Below are 16987 nucleotides of genomic sequence, written 5' to 3' on the forward strand. Positions count from 1 at the left end.
ATAATTTCTTTTCCTGAGCTGTCGTGGAACGAATAAGATTGAAAACATGGTACGGATAAAATTTCGAATCGATCTATTCTTTAAAAATTAACTTGCTCGAATATGTTTCCTACATATACTAATTATTTATTCAACAAGTAAAATATTCGTACAAGATTTTAATACTTTTATATTTGCTTCTCTAAATGCTTGTTTGAACCAAAGAAGAAAGGAAAGTAACACAGATATGTGCACCCATGTATTGCAGTATCTAATCTATAATATTATCATTTGATATTTAATTTATTAATATTTGTGTTATTTTACTTCATACAATGAACGATAAAACTTAGCGGATGAAACAAATCATATGTTGCATCTTGTTAGTTGTGTGTAGAAATAGCAAAAATGATGTGTACCAAGCTTTTCCACTGACTATCTCCACTAATTTATATGAAAAAGATTAAGCAACTTTCACAAAATCGAACAAATCTGTATCTGACTTCTTCTTTAAATTTCTCGTTTAACATTTGATCTTTCTACACGAGTCGATTCGTAGGAAATTTTTTAAACCAATTTACGAAATATGTATGTGGCACGCTAAAGAAACACAGCGAGAAGGTGAAAGGCATTAGTTACAGGGTGCGTTTTCGTAGCAAGTTGCTGCGCCCGAGACGCGTAGAAAAATGACGACAGAGTAGAGGCAGGCGAATTTCGGTGAGCTGGACGAGTTCGAGGAACACATGTGCCGTGTTGGTAATGATCATTACCGTGTAATGACCGGACGAATCGATTGGCTTCGATCAGTGCTGCACCTTAGCGGTTCCCAACTTTCTTGCCACATTATTCGATGCTTTCGTAGAAACTAGAAACCATCTCTTTCTATAGGTCCTTTAAAAGGTACAATTTCTAGTATACGATCTTAGATCCTACGTAAATTGTAACTGGATACAGTTCCTGTAAAATAGTCGAAGCAACTTTTAAAATGTTTCCAGACGAAAGTTTACTTTCATTTTCGCAAGACTACGATCAATTATTTCACTTCCGAATGATTATCACGATACATAGAAATATATTAGGAGTTTTGTCTCGAAAATAAAGGTAAGCGAAGTAGAATACGAAAAATAATAGCTTTTTTGAAAGCGTAATTTTTTCCAACATATCACTGCTACTATCGTAACTTATTTATCGGCTCATATATTTATAAGAAAGAAGAAAGGTCGAAGAAAGGAAGAAAGAAAGGTAAAGAAAGGTACATAGAATACAATCTGATTATAAGGAGATTTTTAACTTGAATCCATAAACGTGACTTTATCTTTAGAAATTTATCTTTCCTCTCCTTTGAATGTTATATATTAGCTTGTTCCTTTTATATTAATTTGCTTTATATTATTTTATCGAATATAAAACAAAAAATGTTCTGCTTCTATTATTCCCTTATAAAACGAAAGAAACTTTTGCAACGACACGATATTTCGTCAATCAAATCAAACGCTCTTCGATCGATCTGAAATCGTTTCTATCGTGCACGTTCAATTATTCTATCGTTTACTCGAAAACTATCTTACGATATATATCACGATCGAGCGCATCGTCGTGGAATCAGGTTGAAGAACACTGGCTAAGGGGATGTACGTAACCGGTACGTGCGAAGTTCGCACCTCCGCAAAGAGCGATGCGTTCGCCCTACCGCGCAACACTGCTCGTTAAACGAATTAAGTAGTTACGCTTTGTTTAATCGGGGCCACGGAGGCCTGAATTAAGTTGTTATCGCGAATTAGCTGATTATACCGAGCGCCGCGAGGTGTCGAGTTGATTTGTTGTTGCGAAATATGGCATGAGGTTTGTTTATGCTCGCCACGCCCCATACCCCTCACCGACCTTTCAGCTCGTTTACGGCTGACCTTAAAATAAGCTGCACAGACCGTTCGATCCGGGGATCCATCTCACCGCGGTTCTCTCTTTGCTCTGTTTCCATCTCGATCCTTTCGGCCCACCCCTTTCACTTCGCGAACGAGGGGATGGATAATCATTGTCTATAATGCTATGATAACACTCCACAACCATGATATATCACTAATGGTAGAAGGCGCTCGGTTAACCGTGCTCTGCCTTTTTCGAGAAACATGATACATTTTTTTTCACCGGGCTAAAACTAATATTGACCGTGGCGCGCTATACTGCACTTTATTTTTCTTAAACAACGGTATCGCCTTTCAATAGGAAATGATCGCCGACGTTCCCCGTTAAGTTTTAGAAGGTAGTTGTTTGCGTTGTTTGGTAATAAAATTGAGGTGTTGGTTATTCATGTGAAAATTGTCTTCGCGAGTTGCTAAACCATACCGTTCGTGGGTCAATTTTTTTCTCCGTTTATCAACGAGGACAATTAAGTTTTGTATAATGGGCAAACGATGACGGTGTAGATGAATGTATAATTTGTATTTAAATATTGTAGGATATAGGATGTAAGTAGAGTAAAATAGGTAGGTATTTTAGAATGTAAAGTATGGTAACTCTTGAGTTCCAGTTTGTAAATACGAATGGTTAAAATAATCGATCACGGGCATGCGCATCGAATGGTTAAAAAGTATTTGGTCATTCGAAGAAATTGATACGAGTGTTCTAAAAATATTATGTCTTTGAGCCGAGCAACTTCTTTCTACTCTCCACTGTCATATTAAAATATTCCCTTCTAATCATGAAATGACATTAAGCTAAAAATATCAACAAAAATGTCTCCTTACACATTTGTAATTTTTCTAAAATTTGTTTATGTATCATATAATATATATGTCAATTCAACCCGATGGGCTAGGAATTGGACTTGTTCCTACATTGTTTATAAACATAAAACAAAACTAAAACTACACGTACAGACAGTGTCAATAACGTAAAAGTATATCAATTCTAAAAAATACATCAAACATATCCTCTTCCTCTTTATCTCCAAGTATTTTACATAAACATTCTCCTCGTTACGCTTCATTCAGTCGTTCGTTCCTCCATTCGATATCGACAAACGTTCGATGATCGTCGTATAATTTGACAAAGCACAGAAGGCTCATTAATTTCCTAATTAATCAGGCAATTTATATTCTAAAAATCTTGACTCGCAATACTGCGATTCCCGGGTCGCCAATTAATCGCAGCACGGCGAGTCAGAGATAAAAAAAAAAAAAAACGAACGACAACAGCACGGAATGCGTACTGGAATGCCGCGTTAAGGAAACCAGGAGAGAGGAAGTAGAGGGAAGGTCATCGACGTGTCGTGTTGAAGAGCGGTAAAAGGGTTCTTGGCCATTTTCCACGAAAATTATAGCCATCTATGCGCGTAATCCCCTTTATAGCCGCGTTGCATCAAATTATAACTGCGACGGCGCGCGCTTCCAGCGTCGTCTTTTCTCTGCTTTCCTTTTCTTCCTTCCTCTTCGTCGTCGCTGTTAGGCTTTCTTCTCTTCTCGACCGTGTCCGTCGTTTTCTGCTTTTTTCCACTGCTCGTAGGTACGCGTCCTCGAAGCCTCGTAAAACGGCACATTCCGCCAATCATCGCGGCACATCGACCAGACATGTAACCCCTCGACCCTGAGTCGCGACCTAGCTTAACTTAACCCCTAATTCCGCCACTCGATCCACGTGGACACTACGATAAATCGATAAGTCATCGCTATCGGCATACACGCGGACAAAATGTCCGCTTCCTACGCTATACGTGGACACTTGTGTGTAATAACGCGTCCTGTGACTTTGGCGCGTTGTCGTCGAGATCGAATTTTCGATGGTAAAAACCGTACTCTGGGGATGACGTTTAAGTTTCTTAAGATTTACGTGTTAGGTATTTGACATTCTGATTTTGAGATGAAAATTAGTGAAAAGCGAAGAAGTTCAATTTATTTTAATCGTTCTTTCATTATTAATGCTCGCACGGGTTATTAATTGCGTAGAAGAATGAAAATTTATAGATTGTCGTATACTTTAGATTTCGCAGCACGATTTTGACTGTGTTCGATACGTTAATCTACGTGAGATTAACTCGAACTTTGTAAGTTCAATTTATCCCGTGACAGTGAAATCAACACAGTGGTAGAAAGTGAAATTTTTCCTTCCTTATTTCTCGACTTTTATCCTAACGATTAAGTTTCGGTCGCGTTATTTATTCAAACGAGGTTTCCTCTGTACTTCTCTCTTTTCGAGTATCAATTTTATACAAATCGAGTTCTACGTAAGTCTCAGAAAAATAATTCACCCAGCTAATATATCTTTACAGTTACCACCATTAATTAAGTTTGGTTTTTAGCGCGTTTATCGTAATAAGTTTGTTTCGCGAGGAGACGTTAATAGTTGCGATAAAAGTCCTTTCTTGGGATAAAAAGTTTATTACATATACCTAACTTTGCTGAGAATTTTTAAGTATTTATACCTTTGCCAAGAATATTTATTGGAATAATATACTTTCTTATCTACGTTCATAACTTTCATTGAAAATTTCATGCACTTTGTATGGTCAAAAAATATGTACAGAATTTCGATGAAGCTTCAAATTTATCTCACGCCATAAAGTTGCTAACCTTTTATCGCTTTGGAACTGTTTTATCGATATTTTAATCCGCAAATTTTACTCGTAGTTGAAAAACCTTCGCTCCTTTCCACATATATCATTCTGTTCAGGCTGAACGGTTTATTGGTGTATTTAAACTTCAGCTTTCGATTTAACGTAAAATCCGTTCCAAGATCTCGCGTAGCCGAGCGATTGAATGTTTAAACGTTTTAAAGCAGGTGCCTATATTTTATAGCTGCATAGAGGCACGTGTAGTTAAATTGCTGCTATTATCATGGAGATCAAACGATGGATGGATGATTGAAGATATACGAGATTTGTGCGAACTCTCGTACACCGTGCACCGATCCACACTGAACGATCGATTGCTTTTTTAAGATCACTCGGTGTTAAGGACCGCGTGCGAACAATTGTGAGAGCTAATTAAAGGTAGTTGCACAGAGCATGGGTACGTTATAATCAACCTAGTAAATTAACTTTTGATATCAGACGAGATATGCGATTTTAAAAGAGTACACGCTTGGGATGTGTTATAATTGCTATTAACGATCAATAAAAAATCGAGGAAATTTGATTTCGCAGACAAAAGTAGTAGCAATTTCATTCAGATAGGATTTTACGTATTAGTTATTTTTATTGTTATTATATTCAGTACTTGATGTGTTGTAATATTCAACCAATACCAGGTATAACATTATTATGATATAGAAATATATTTCTTGAAGAAACTGCTGAAAAGAAATTATTTAGCTGCTCCAGAAGATCTTTAGGAAAGATATCGACTATTTTGCATATTATACTCGTATATAAAATCCGACTAAAAATACGTTTAATCTGCGTATCGTTAGAAGAATCGTATACCGAAAATAAAATAAATTAAGTTCGAAATTACTTTACACTACCATTCAGAAAAATATATTTTTAGAAATATCGAGTCTGTTATCAATAGATCGTGGATCGAAGACCGTAACAAATTCTTACGAGAACATTTTTATTTCTTGCTTTATAGCATTCCATTGCATCCACTATACTAGTTAATCATGATTAAAACTGACCGACGAATAATGGTGTTTCGATATAAATATTTCTACTCGTTGCTCGTTACATCGTTACGAGCTGAAATGTTGAACCGTAATAAAAATGTCTTTGACCCACCCTCTCGCATCTCTCGAAAACGTTCCTGGACGTTCCTCAACTCGGAATCCCGGGGATAGAAAAAGCCGCGATGGCACCGGGAGGACGTGCCAACCTGTAATTGTTCTCCGATGTAATTGCCCCCTCGGCTTCTCCAGTTCGTGCTGGAGGACCTGGAAGTCCGTGCCTCCGTCTCTCTTTGCCCTGGCAGAATTCTTAGGAGCCGATTTCGAAACAGGACGTTTATTGCGAGTCGTTTCACCATTGTGGAATCGAGTATTGTTGTTTAACGTCAATTATCTCCTGCCCGCGGAAGCGCGGTTAACAACGAAATTCTTCGTTTTCAACGTTTAACAAGATCATTCTCGCCCCTTTTCGTTACTTTGTGGTATGTTCTTGGTCAGCTGTTAACTCAACAAACTCGAGTCGCTAAACACGCAATTTTTGTACAACGCGTATATATGTAATTCATTCCATTGTAATACGTCTTTTCGTTATTTATCGAAGATTAATGCTTAACGTGATATTTTTGGAAACTCTGCGAACACTTTGACAGCTGTGAAGAAGTTTGAAATACTTTTTTTGGATCTCTCGTACACACGAAATAAGAGAATAGACTGGAGTCACTGAAGATGTAGCTTCCATCATGTTAGGTCGAAGATTATTCTTGATACGAAATGTTTTAAAGTTATCTTACGAATGATTGGTTTCTCGATATTTTACAATTGATAATTAAGCGTTAATTAATTTCTTCGATGGATGATAATATATCTTCTGTGATTTCTTAACCGACAAGTATAAATCGACTTTTCATAATTTTCTCCAATAAAGATGTAAACCAGTAACTTTCCAGTCGTGTACGAATACAAGTCTATAATTGATATTTTTCATAGAAATATTCTAGTTGATTAAATTTTTGTAGGTGAAACAGAGAGTATAGGCGTGTAGAATTTTGTGTTCTTTCTTTCGTGTTGGCCGAGTTATATAGTTTGATTACTATTGCAAGAAAAATGAAACAATATCGACGTAGTAAAAAATTGGTCGAAAATAGGATTGTTTTATCATCCTAAATGCGTCCCTCTATTACGTTGTAAGCTATCATTATATATTTAACGAGTATTATTTAAACGCTATCGGTGAATCTACGTAAGAGATACGCTAGCGTTACTCTATACTTTCTAAAGTGTTATGGCCTGCGATTTATCAACATTTTAATATTTCTGAAATTCATATACTCTTACAAACATGCTTTTATAAGATTATGTTGCTCTTGAAAGCAATACTTGTATGCCACGAGATCAAAATGAAATAAATGTAAAGTTGCGTTCGATAATAGCGATCAGATGAAAAGTGAAAGGTATAAGTTCAAACACGTTAAAACCTTCCGCAGTTAAATCTTCTTTTATAAAGACAAATTTACATATAACAAAACACGAATGTTATATATATACACGAACAGGTAATTCTATTCTAAAAAATAATTAGCAGAACATTTTTGCTTTTCTTTTATTTATATTAACATTTTTATACACGTTCGTAAAATTAGAGAAACATAAAGTATATGTTTGTCACTTTTACTATGTTACTATTATTGTATTACTAAAAATATTGCATCCGTGAAGTATCTTTTAATCTTGTATTAATAAATAATGAATTATATTGTTCCTGTCACTGTCTTGAACACTTGAAATCACGTAAATCCATACTAATTAAGTTCAACTAATTTCAATAGCACATCGGTTAATATACAAACTTACGGAACATTGTGAATTCGTCATTCAGTTCCAAAAGTCTCCGATCAATTTCATACGAAGATACTTCTGGGCACCGAGCGCGAGAAAAGTGGAAAAATCAAGATCCAGCTTATCACATTAGGTTTACCATATTCAAAAGATTCTTTCGTTTTACAAGGAAATCTTGTTCTATTAGTACAAAATGGATCATACTATAATTCAATAAAATAAGAAATGTTGTGCATCTATTATTTCCCCGTAAAACGAAAGGCGCTCCTGGGACGATCTAATACACGTGGTATTCGAACATCAAAGAACGTGGATGGAGAGAAACCACGAGAGTTACGAAAGCGGTGGTGAGAAATGACGTCGCGAATGACCCGTTTGGTCGAACGTGGTAAGAAGGATCGTCCGTATCGGGGGATCGTCGATCGTGGGTCCGGAATCGGACGGAAGACGAAGTGTCACGTCCACGGATGAGCGACAACGACACGCACCGGCCGGCAAAATGACGAAACCGAGCAAAACGTAGGAGGCGTTAGACGTCGAGGAACGAGAAAGCCCTGGAAGGTTGGTTGAACGAAGAAATCTCGAGATCGAGATAGAAAGAGCGAAGGAAAGGGGGCGAAAAGGGATTAAGAATAAAAGGAAACGGAGAAAGAGTAGGAGGTACAGAGTAGGGTGGATGGAAGGAGAGGAAACAGAGGTGGTTGAAGATCGGGAGAAAACTGACGACGAGGGAGTAGAAGAGGATCGAAGTAGTAGGGGCCGAGGCCTGAATCGAGAGAACAGTTCGATACGTTTATGGAGAGGTTCGAAGTCGAGGAATAAGGGCCGGGAACATAATTATCCGCCAAGTCAAGGAACCCAAAGGCCGCAGATAGAGAGAAACGCGACGCAGCGCGGAGAGAGGAAAGAGTAAAAGAGAGAGGGCCGCGTGTGACAGAGAGGGCAGAGGGGGAGAAAGAAAGGGATAAGGAGTCGCAAAGAGAATCTTATTCTTTGGTGCGGCTGGAATCCGAAATGTTCGGAGGGCGCATTATCTTCTTGCCGCGGCCAGTCAGCGCCACTCGCGGATTCCATGATACGACGGTGTACACCTATACACCATTTGGCCATACGCTTATGTTACCTGCCGTTACAAGCGTGTTACATTTAAGGAATTAAATTGGACTAGTAGATCAGGTGCTTCGCGAGATACCAGCCTCAAACTCTATTTTTTCACAGCTTCTCTTCAAGTTCGTTACAAAAGTAGGCGATTAATGTTCAGTTGTTAGTAACAAAATTGACGAATCTCAAAAGTTCGTTCATCGCCAGAAGACGATAGAAATAATCATAAATTCTAAGATAGATTTCAAAGACAATACATTACCATTTTTCTTTATCTTTCAGGTTTTGAATTTGATCAACTTCTGAACGGCTCATTTATGCAGATTATATGCAGATTACTCGGAGATACGTGTTCCGTTACGTGGAATCTTGCTGCGATTGGTAAGCAAAGATTAACGAATATAGTTCATTTTGTGTATGAAGAATATAGATATACGGGCATTTTCTGCCCGTAACTCCAATCAGCGTCAGTACAGTTTCATAAGGCAGCCTAAAGTTACTACAATTATCTCCAATAAGACACTTTTGCAAGGTTTAAATCCCTAACTCTGAGAATAATCAATTTGCATGATAGATCAAGAGAATAGAACCTTGCACGAAAATACTTTCCTAATTCGGACGGGGAAAAAGAAGAAAGAAATCCGTAATTAGAGAAAGGAAAGCGCAGAAAATGGCGTTTCATCGCGGAGAAGGCAAGAAACGCGAGTTATAAACCGTGTCAGGTTGGCATCACGGCATATTCCAGGGTACATAGCCACTGACTTTTTGCCGCCCCCCCACGGCAAGGTGAGAAATTGAAAAGTGGCTGTCCGCTGGGTAATTAAGATTTCGGCTCTTTGTACGAGAGATCCTTCGATCCTTGCTCCCCGTCGATTTCGTGCGATCTTTTAGAAACATTGAAGATTACCTCTCCAAAGGTCCCGGTGTAGAAGATCAGGATCGACGTGCCGTATAATGACGCGTTATTATCCGCAGTGTATTCGCTTTAACGTGTAAATTGCTCACGTTTCCACGGCGTAGATTCTATCGAAGAAATTTCGAATGAGTAGAAGAGCTGTAGAGATAATATATGGTCTTCCTTTTTCGAAGGGATTTAATTAAAATTTGGAGTGGAATGGACGAAGCTAGAGGCTAGTCGGTTTATTTAAGGAAAATGATTTATTTGAAAGCGATATAACGATGCACACTGCCGGCCATAAATATTAGAACATACTTACCTTGAAACACTTTTATTCTCTTAGCGAAGATGAAATCTCCGATGTGTAATTACTGTACCGTACAAAAGTTCGAAACACCTTTTGCTTCCTGGAGGAAATAAACATTTCCGTACACTTTTCCGAGAACAGATAAGACTAATATAATTATAAGCGTCGTTTCTAATTAATATATAATTAATATACTTATTAATTAATATAATTAATTACGTGCCAATACTACAAAATGGTATTACATCATAAAGCAAATTACTACATCGTAAATCGAATATTTATTTGCTTAAGGAAAACGTTGTTTCCTGTGAAATTCTAACACGCTGTAAACTTTCGAACGGGAGACGTTAACGCTATGTCATGGTATTATAACTCAAAGAGTAACGCGTTGAAAAGAGCGCAACTTCTTCTTCGCAACGCGGCCAACGACGATCAGCATCGAAAATACGAAAAATTCCGCATCTGTTGGATAATGTGTTAATTTAAATGGAACGAGAGCCCGGGTGAAAAAAATGAAGTCGGGGCCGGATAGAGTCACCAGTTGACCCGGTGAACGAATCCGAAGAAAAGATATCGCGGGAAGAGTGCCGATTCCGTAGTGGTAACGAGTCGAGATGGCCGAGAACATCGGCGGTGCCACTTCAAAGCGGGAATCCCGCGCAATCAGATTCTCTTGCCCTCCCTGCTCGCTTGAAAAACCGAGCGAGGGGCTACCATCTCTTCGTCTCTTCCTTCCTCTGTTCTCTCTTTGGGCTGGCTGTTCGCGAGGATACCCGAAGGCAGCCACATCGAGTAACGATCATCTAGCGACCGTACGGCAATCTTCAGGATGTACAATTTCTGTTAACGCTACCGTATTTCCATTATTTTCATGTGTTATCGGTAATGGCCGACGGTTATGTCGATTGAAAGACCAGTGTCATTAGAAGATTTCTGTATGCAGTGAGTCACACGATTATTCGATCCCCTGTTTACCGATTTTGAATTTCTCGACAACGATCGATTCATATTTCCGTATTATACGAGCTCCAAAATTCTTATCGGCGAGGGTGTATGTTCAATTGACTAAGCTTAACAATTCCAACACACACAGGTTTACGAAAGTATTCGAACGTTTGCAACCTTTTACGAGAACATTGTGTGTGTCATAGCGAAGCGTTTTAAAGTTTCATTAACAATGACACGAGATCCGATCGTTACGAACATATTCGTAAGGTTGGCAACAAATGTGCAGATATTACAAGTATAAACTATGAGATAGTACAAGTATATACATGTCTTGTAGAGATCACAAAAGTGTTTAAACAGTTAATTATCCATTCTATCAATAAATCTGAATATTCAGTGGGACCATTGTTAATGTTCATTACGCGCTTACGATAGATTCTATAAATTCGAATATTACAGACTCGATTCGAACGGTTCGAAACAACTGTATCTCGCTTTCCATAGTTCTCGAGATAATTTTACCTGAGAAAATTGAAACGAGACAACTTGCATAAAACGTATTACGATAGCAAAATATAAATAAAGAAGAAAGGTAAATTTAAGAATGTTCTGATAGACTTTTCACCATCGAAGTGGAAAAGGGAAAATGTGAAGAATATTCGACGAGCTGTGAGTTATTAGCCGGATAGCGAGTTCGCGAATACGCCGAATTAGATCCGTGAGAAAACGAAGGACGTTAAAATACGAATTTACGACGTGGATGCATAAACGCATTCGATTATATAGACGTAATTACTCATATATTATACGGTGTAATAACTCGCAACTGTCTTCGGGAATATTCTCTTAGATGTATAACCGAGGTGAAATCGCACTAATCGAGAAGAAATCGTACTCGAGTCGCGATATCATTAGTGACATTGTTGCTTACTTACGATTAGACGAGTCGGTGATAAAAATGAAAATACAAAGACAATGAACAATACATGACAATGCGCAATGACACGAATCCTATAAAATTGGTAATAATTAAAAAAAAATCGATTTTAAGACGTGTTTTGATTTTTCATACACTTTCGATAATCTGACAAGGTGTCGTGTGTAAAGAAAAATTAGTTGAATTAATTATTTGATGAACAAATTATAAAAAGGTTTTAAAAAATGTTGTGGATACTACGAGAAACGCTCTGTACGTAAGTCAGGTTGTGCCGTTAGAAATCAACGAACGAAAGTTCGTGGCTGTTCAACGGATTGTCCTGTCCGCAAAAGTTCGAGACGTGCGGAGAAAAGTCGCAGTAAATCTGATACGGCTATAAACGATGATACGAGCACCGCGAGGTATACGCGTGAAAATAGACGTCGGGAGTACGCTTGTTGTACCTATCTATAAATTCATTTTAAATCTTTGGGATTTATATGCCGAGTGCCTTTCCGAGGGCACGCTCGTACCGTGAAAGATTTCGACCGACCGTTTCAGATGACAGCGCAGATTAATCGTGCGATTAAACAACAGACCCCATGCTCGCCGAGTAAGGAGTCCCGTTCCTATCCTACAGTTTTGTTATCCGAATTACGCGAAGTCGATTTTGTCAGGGATTTGTCAGAAATTGATTGGATGGAAGGCGAAATTTCAACCAATTTTTCTCGCCATGCTCCCATTTTCTAATTTGTCGTTCACATCAACAGTTATTGTTGTATACACGATCTTTAAACAGACGGTAACTCTGTCGAAATTTTAAGTTGAGTTTTATCATTTTTGGTAAAGACTGATATGTTTAAAAGATTTTAACAGTTGCGATGTTTTGCAAAATTTGTTAAGTTATCGTTTACTAGGAGAGTCTATCGCATCTCGTATGAGAACATTGTCACGATTTTTACAAACGACTGAAACCAAATTGGAATTCCTGTCTATCACAGAATGAAGCATAATCGCTAAATTTTCAAATCATCTTTTTCAATTTCGTTTCTGAGTGGCTTGGTGTCTGCCAGTACATTTATGTATATGACATTTTCGAAATGAATTACTCTTTTTATTGGAATGATAACGATAAAAACATAATTGGTAAATACGATGCTTAATATTGCGTTGATCGCAGTAAAATGCGTCGATGGATATTTTTTTGGCATATGTTAAGAGAGATTGGTAATTTTTATGTAGGACCGTTATAAGAATTTAGGGAACAGCAATCTAAGCAGTTAGAGCTATGGAGGACTTTTTTCTATAATTATTTAAACATAGCACTTTACTTAATTTGTTTTAAAGAGGTAATATTAAATTATAATAATGCGTACAGTCATCAAAGGAACATATTTTGCACTCAAATTACTTTTAACACCTTCGGTTCTATTGAAACTAAAGGCAACTTATAAGGACTAAACCTATAGCTGATTGCCTCAGGCTTCTCTCATTAGCCCATTAAGGGGACTAACGTTACGTTAATGCAACGTATTTCCTTTACAAATTTTTTCACTCAATTTACATTATTGAATTTTGTTTTTTAACGCCGTGGTGATGAAAGGGAATTTTAAGAAATTCCTTAATATTTCTTTTATCGCTGTTCTTTCTTGCGCATAGATCCTAACAACGTTATGAAATTTAAACATTTTGAAGAAGGTCTTTGTTGCACTGTAATAAACAATTTATTTCTAAATCATAGATATTATTTCGTGCCCTGGATTTATGTAACGAACTTCTGGAAAATATTTATTATTCTAATATATTTTATATTCATCAAGCTACAACCACTTTTACGTATTACTTAGCTGCTAGAATTTGCACAGATTAAAAAACATATACGAATCAGAAAAAATGTTTTAAAATCTCACATTTATAATTAGACTATGGGTTGTTTATACAAACTTACATTTTTATGAACACAACTATTGACACGAAATCTACAGAAATATTTGTTTCATTCCCTAAATATTCTAAGTGACTTTCGTATAGATGACGAGATTACGAATGTTCTTAAATCGATAGTTATAATTTTTTGTACATAAAATTGTCTGTCTCTGGACGAGTTCAACGATCCAAAAATCGATAGTATTTGATCTCATCGAAATAGAAAAACGAAGATGTATGTATAATTGATACAAGCAATCGTATATTCGTGATCCAAATAACGTTACACGATTGTGTTCTACCGTCGCATCTCTAAAGTCGTCAAAGCGTTAAGAATAATTGCATCGATCGGTCCTCACGAATGGTGATACCAAAACAGTTAAAGATACTATCTAATAACAGATATTGCAGAATCACGCGTGTACCTACACGTCATAACGTATATAGGATCGAAAGATATCCTTCGTTATCTCGCGACTGGTACAACACGGAGATCTTTTCTAGCGATATGATAGTTACTTGCCGTAATTGGTCGAGGTCTTGTTTCTCGATGATTCTCACCGATCTCTCTCTTCAGCGCGAGTTTCGTTTCGTTGCCTTTCCTCGTGGCAGATTGCATCGCACGTCCGCCACGATTTAACTTAAACGCCGCTCGAGACAAAGTGCAAACGTTTGATAGAATTACATTAGTATGCTCGATGGTTCGTCTCGCTTCACGATGGTGCCTTTCCGATTGCGACGTTTTTCGTGTAACGGTTGTCTGTCTGTCGTCAAGTTATACGCGCGTTATTTTTGTCAATAAACCTGTTGCACCGGGGCCGATTTTACAGTTGGCTCCATCACGTTCTTTGACTTACTCGATCGGTACACCTTTTATCAGATTGCGAATATATATGCAAATTCGTATTTTTACAATCGTATCGTATAATTAGAGAGACAGCATACTCAGCGAGAAAATTGTTTTACCTACTAGATATTATGGTATTATAGATATTAGAAGATAGTATGTTTTAAGTATTTTGTATGTTTTTGTATAGCATATGGATTCTGCGAATTTTTGCAAAATATTCAAACTATAGTAACTGTGTAATATTTAGTAGATGCGACAAAGATCCGTTTACGATTTCTCCGAATGTCTTTAGACAAACGCGAATTTTTGTATAAATATTTGGAATCTAGTAACGAAGAGCATATTGTTTTTTAAAACTTGTTTAGTTATCTTCTCTCTAAACATTAAACGCGTGGCTCGGAAGAACACCATATTACGAGTTAAAAATTAATTTAAGCGTACCGTAGTAATCCTGTTACGCAAATTATAAGCAATACAATTATTATCTTCGTATCTTTCTTATTCGTAATTTTACAATTAAAATACATCGTGTCGAAAATAAGCAAGCGATCAGATATCTTTGAACGTTGCGTATACGTTTCAGATGCGAAACTCGCTCGACACGTTTGATCGATAGACTAGGCGTCAACTTTTAACTGTAAGTTGTCACGTTGTTACCGCCGGATTGTTAATTGTCTGTCAGTGATTACGTGTTTCGTAATTTAGACGATTATCAAGAGAAGGGACGGTTTCCGTGTCGGGTATAAATTATACTGTACGTTCTATGTACGTGGCTGGAATTGGCTGTGGTTGACCAGTCGGTAGCGTATTTCGACGTTTAACGGTGCTTCTCTATAGCGATTCTCTATGGAAATTCTAAATGTTGAAGTTTTTAAATCGCCGATGAATAATGTTTTACCAGTTGATCGATCACCGATCATAAAAATGAATAGTAGTACATTGGCGATTGTCATTACGAAATACGACACTTTTCCAGTATATTTGACGGATAATAATTGATTTATATGAATCGTTTGTTGTATATTTGAAAACGTGTCTTTTGCTCGCTGCATAATCTGGCTGTTAGTAATTTATGTATCGAATATTTCTACATAATTTTCTTCAAGAACCGATATTTTTTGTAATTGACGTGTACAGTACAATTGTTTTAACCCGTTAACCTGCGACTACGGGCATAGCCCGTAGTACGATGGTCGGACCAAATGTAAATATTACGGGCATAGCTCGTAGTAGATGATCGGACCAAACGTAAATTCTCGAACGTAAATCGTAGGCTAAGGGGTTAAGCTTCTCTTAGGTCGTGCAACACACAATTGAATGTTGCAATCTTAGGGGGTTAAATGGAAGAGAAGGATGGAAGAGTTTGAATCATTTTATAGGGAGGATTAGGAAAAGGAGGAGGGCGAATAGTATTAAACAGAACGCTTGTTATCTATAAACAATGAATTAACGATCTGTTTTAAGAAAACTACCGGTTAGAGGTACAGGCTAATCGTTTATTTCTAAAAACGTGTCGTGGCCATGTATAATTTTTGTTATAAATTTGGTTTGTATTTACATACTTTATGTATCTCACTACTTAGTTTTTTAGGCGTTAAATCATTTGTAATGTAACAATTTTAGTTATGCGTTATATTAGTTTAGTTTCTTTTAACGAGCACAACAGATATCGTTGATAAAAATTTCACATTCTACGCATAATTTAATATTTTCAGCAATTCTTTGGACAGGAAATACTTTAAATTATAAGCTAAGTAAATATCTATACTAAATAACAGCTTAAGAAAATGATCGGTATTGATCGTTCAAGCTCAATACCTCGTCGATCGATTGAATATGATTTAAGAAAGGAAGTACTTTATTAACATAATCGTTAATTTTGATAGTTGGTATGTTCGCTACGGTGATCTCCCTGTGAAAAAATAAGCTAATGCGTAATTATATAATTATCGACATCTTCGATACAAGAATTCTTCGACGTAAGATATCTTTTACAATGAGAAATATTAAATATAACGTTCAAAAATAAAAGACAATTTTAATGTAGTTAATGATTTAACGCAGTAGCGAAATTATCGACGATAACCACGTCCCTGATTCACTGAAACATGTATTGCTTTACACTAAATATGTAGCTACAAATAGACGCGAAGTTTAGAAATCTTGCAATTTTCTTACGTAACATCGTTTTAATCTAGCGATATCCACGCGGTACAGGTACAAATAAAACCGCAACTACCGTAAAATATTATAAAATGTGCTACTCGATAATTTAATAACACGGCTAGTTCAACAACCTTGTATCATCGCGATACTTGCTTATAACATCTATCATTAAAATCATGCAACAGCTTGGCTTTTTACCGTTACCGGTGTTGGATAAAAAATCATCGGAGCCAAGGTGATATTACGTGTTGCCACGATACGTATAAAATACCTAATTTTGCATCGAAATTGCCAGATGCGAATCAACGTTGCGTCGTCAATATCGCGCACAATACAGTTACTCTAATATGGGGGTAATTATTCAAGCCGCAAAAAGCCGCGTGTCAATGTTTGACAAATAGGGGAGTTAAAGTTGGCGAAGATCGCCATTTCCTCGTTCTTTTTCATGCTGGTAGCGGTGTC

The 16987-nt window shown here is 37.0% G+C and overlaps 1 long non-coding RNA gene across 2 annotated transcripts in view; it reads left to right on the forward strand.

Annotated features, from left to right (window-relative positions):
* LOC126865070 (uncharacterized) overlaps positions 1-16987 on the forward strand; it is a 102388-nt gene that overhangs the window by 15612 nt on the left and 69789 nt on the right. For both annotated transcript variants that reach the window (XR_007689433.1, XR_007689432.1), the window contains exon 2: positions 8794-8892. This is a non-coding gene — a long non-coding RNA (uncharacterized LOC126865070). The remainder of the gene's footprint in view (positions 1-8793; positions 8893-16987) is intronic.

Source organism: Bombus huntii, chromosome 4 (assembly GCF_024542735.1).
Source record: "Bombus huntii isolate Logan2020A chromosome 4, iyBomHunt1.1, whole genome shotgun sequence".
In the NCBI taxonomy this organism is placed as follows: domain Eukaryota; kingdom Metazoa; phylum Arthropoda; class Insecta; order Hymenoptera; family Apidae; genus Bombus; species Bombus huntii.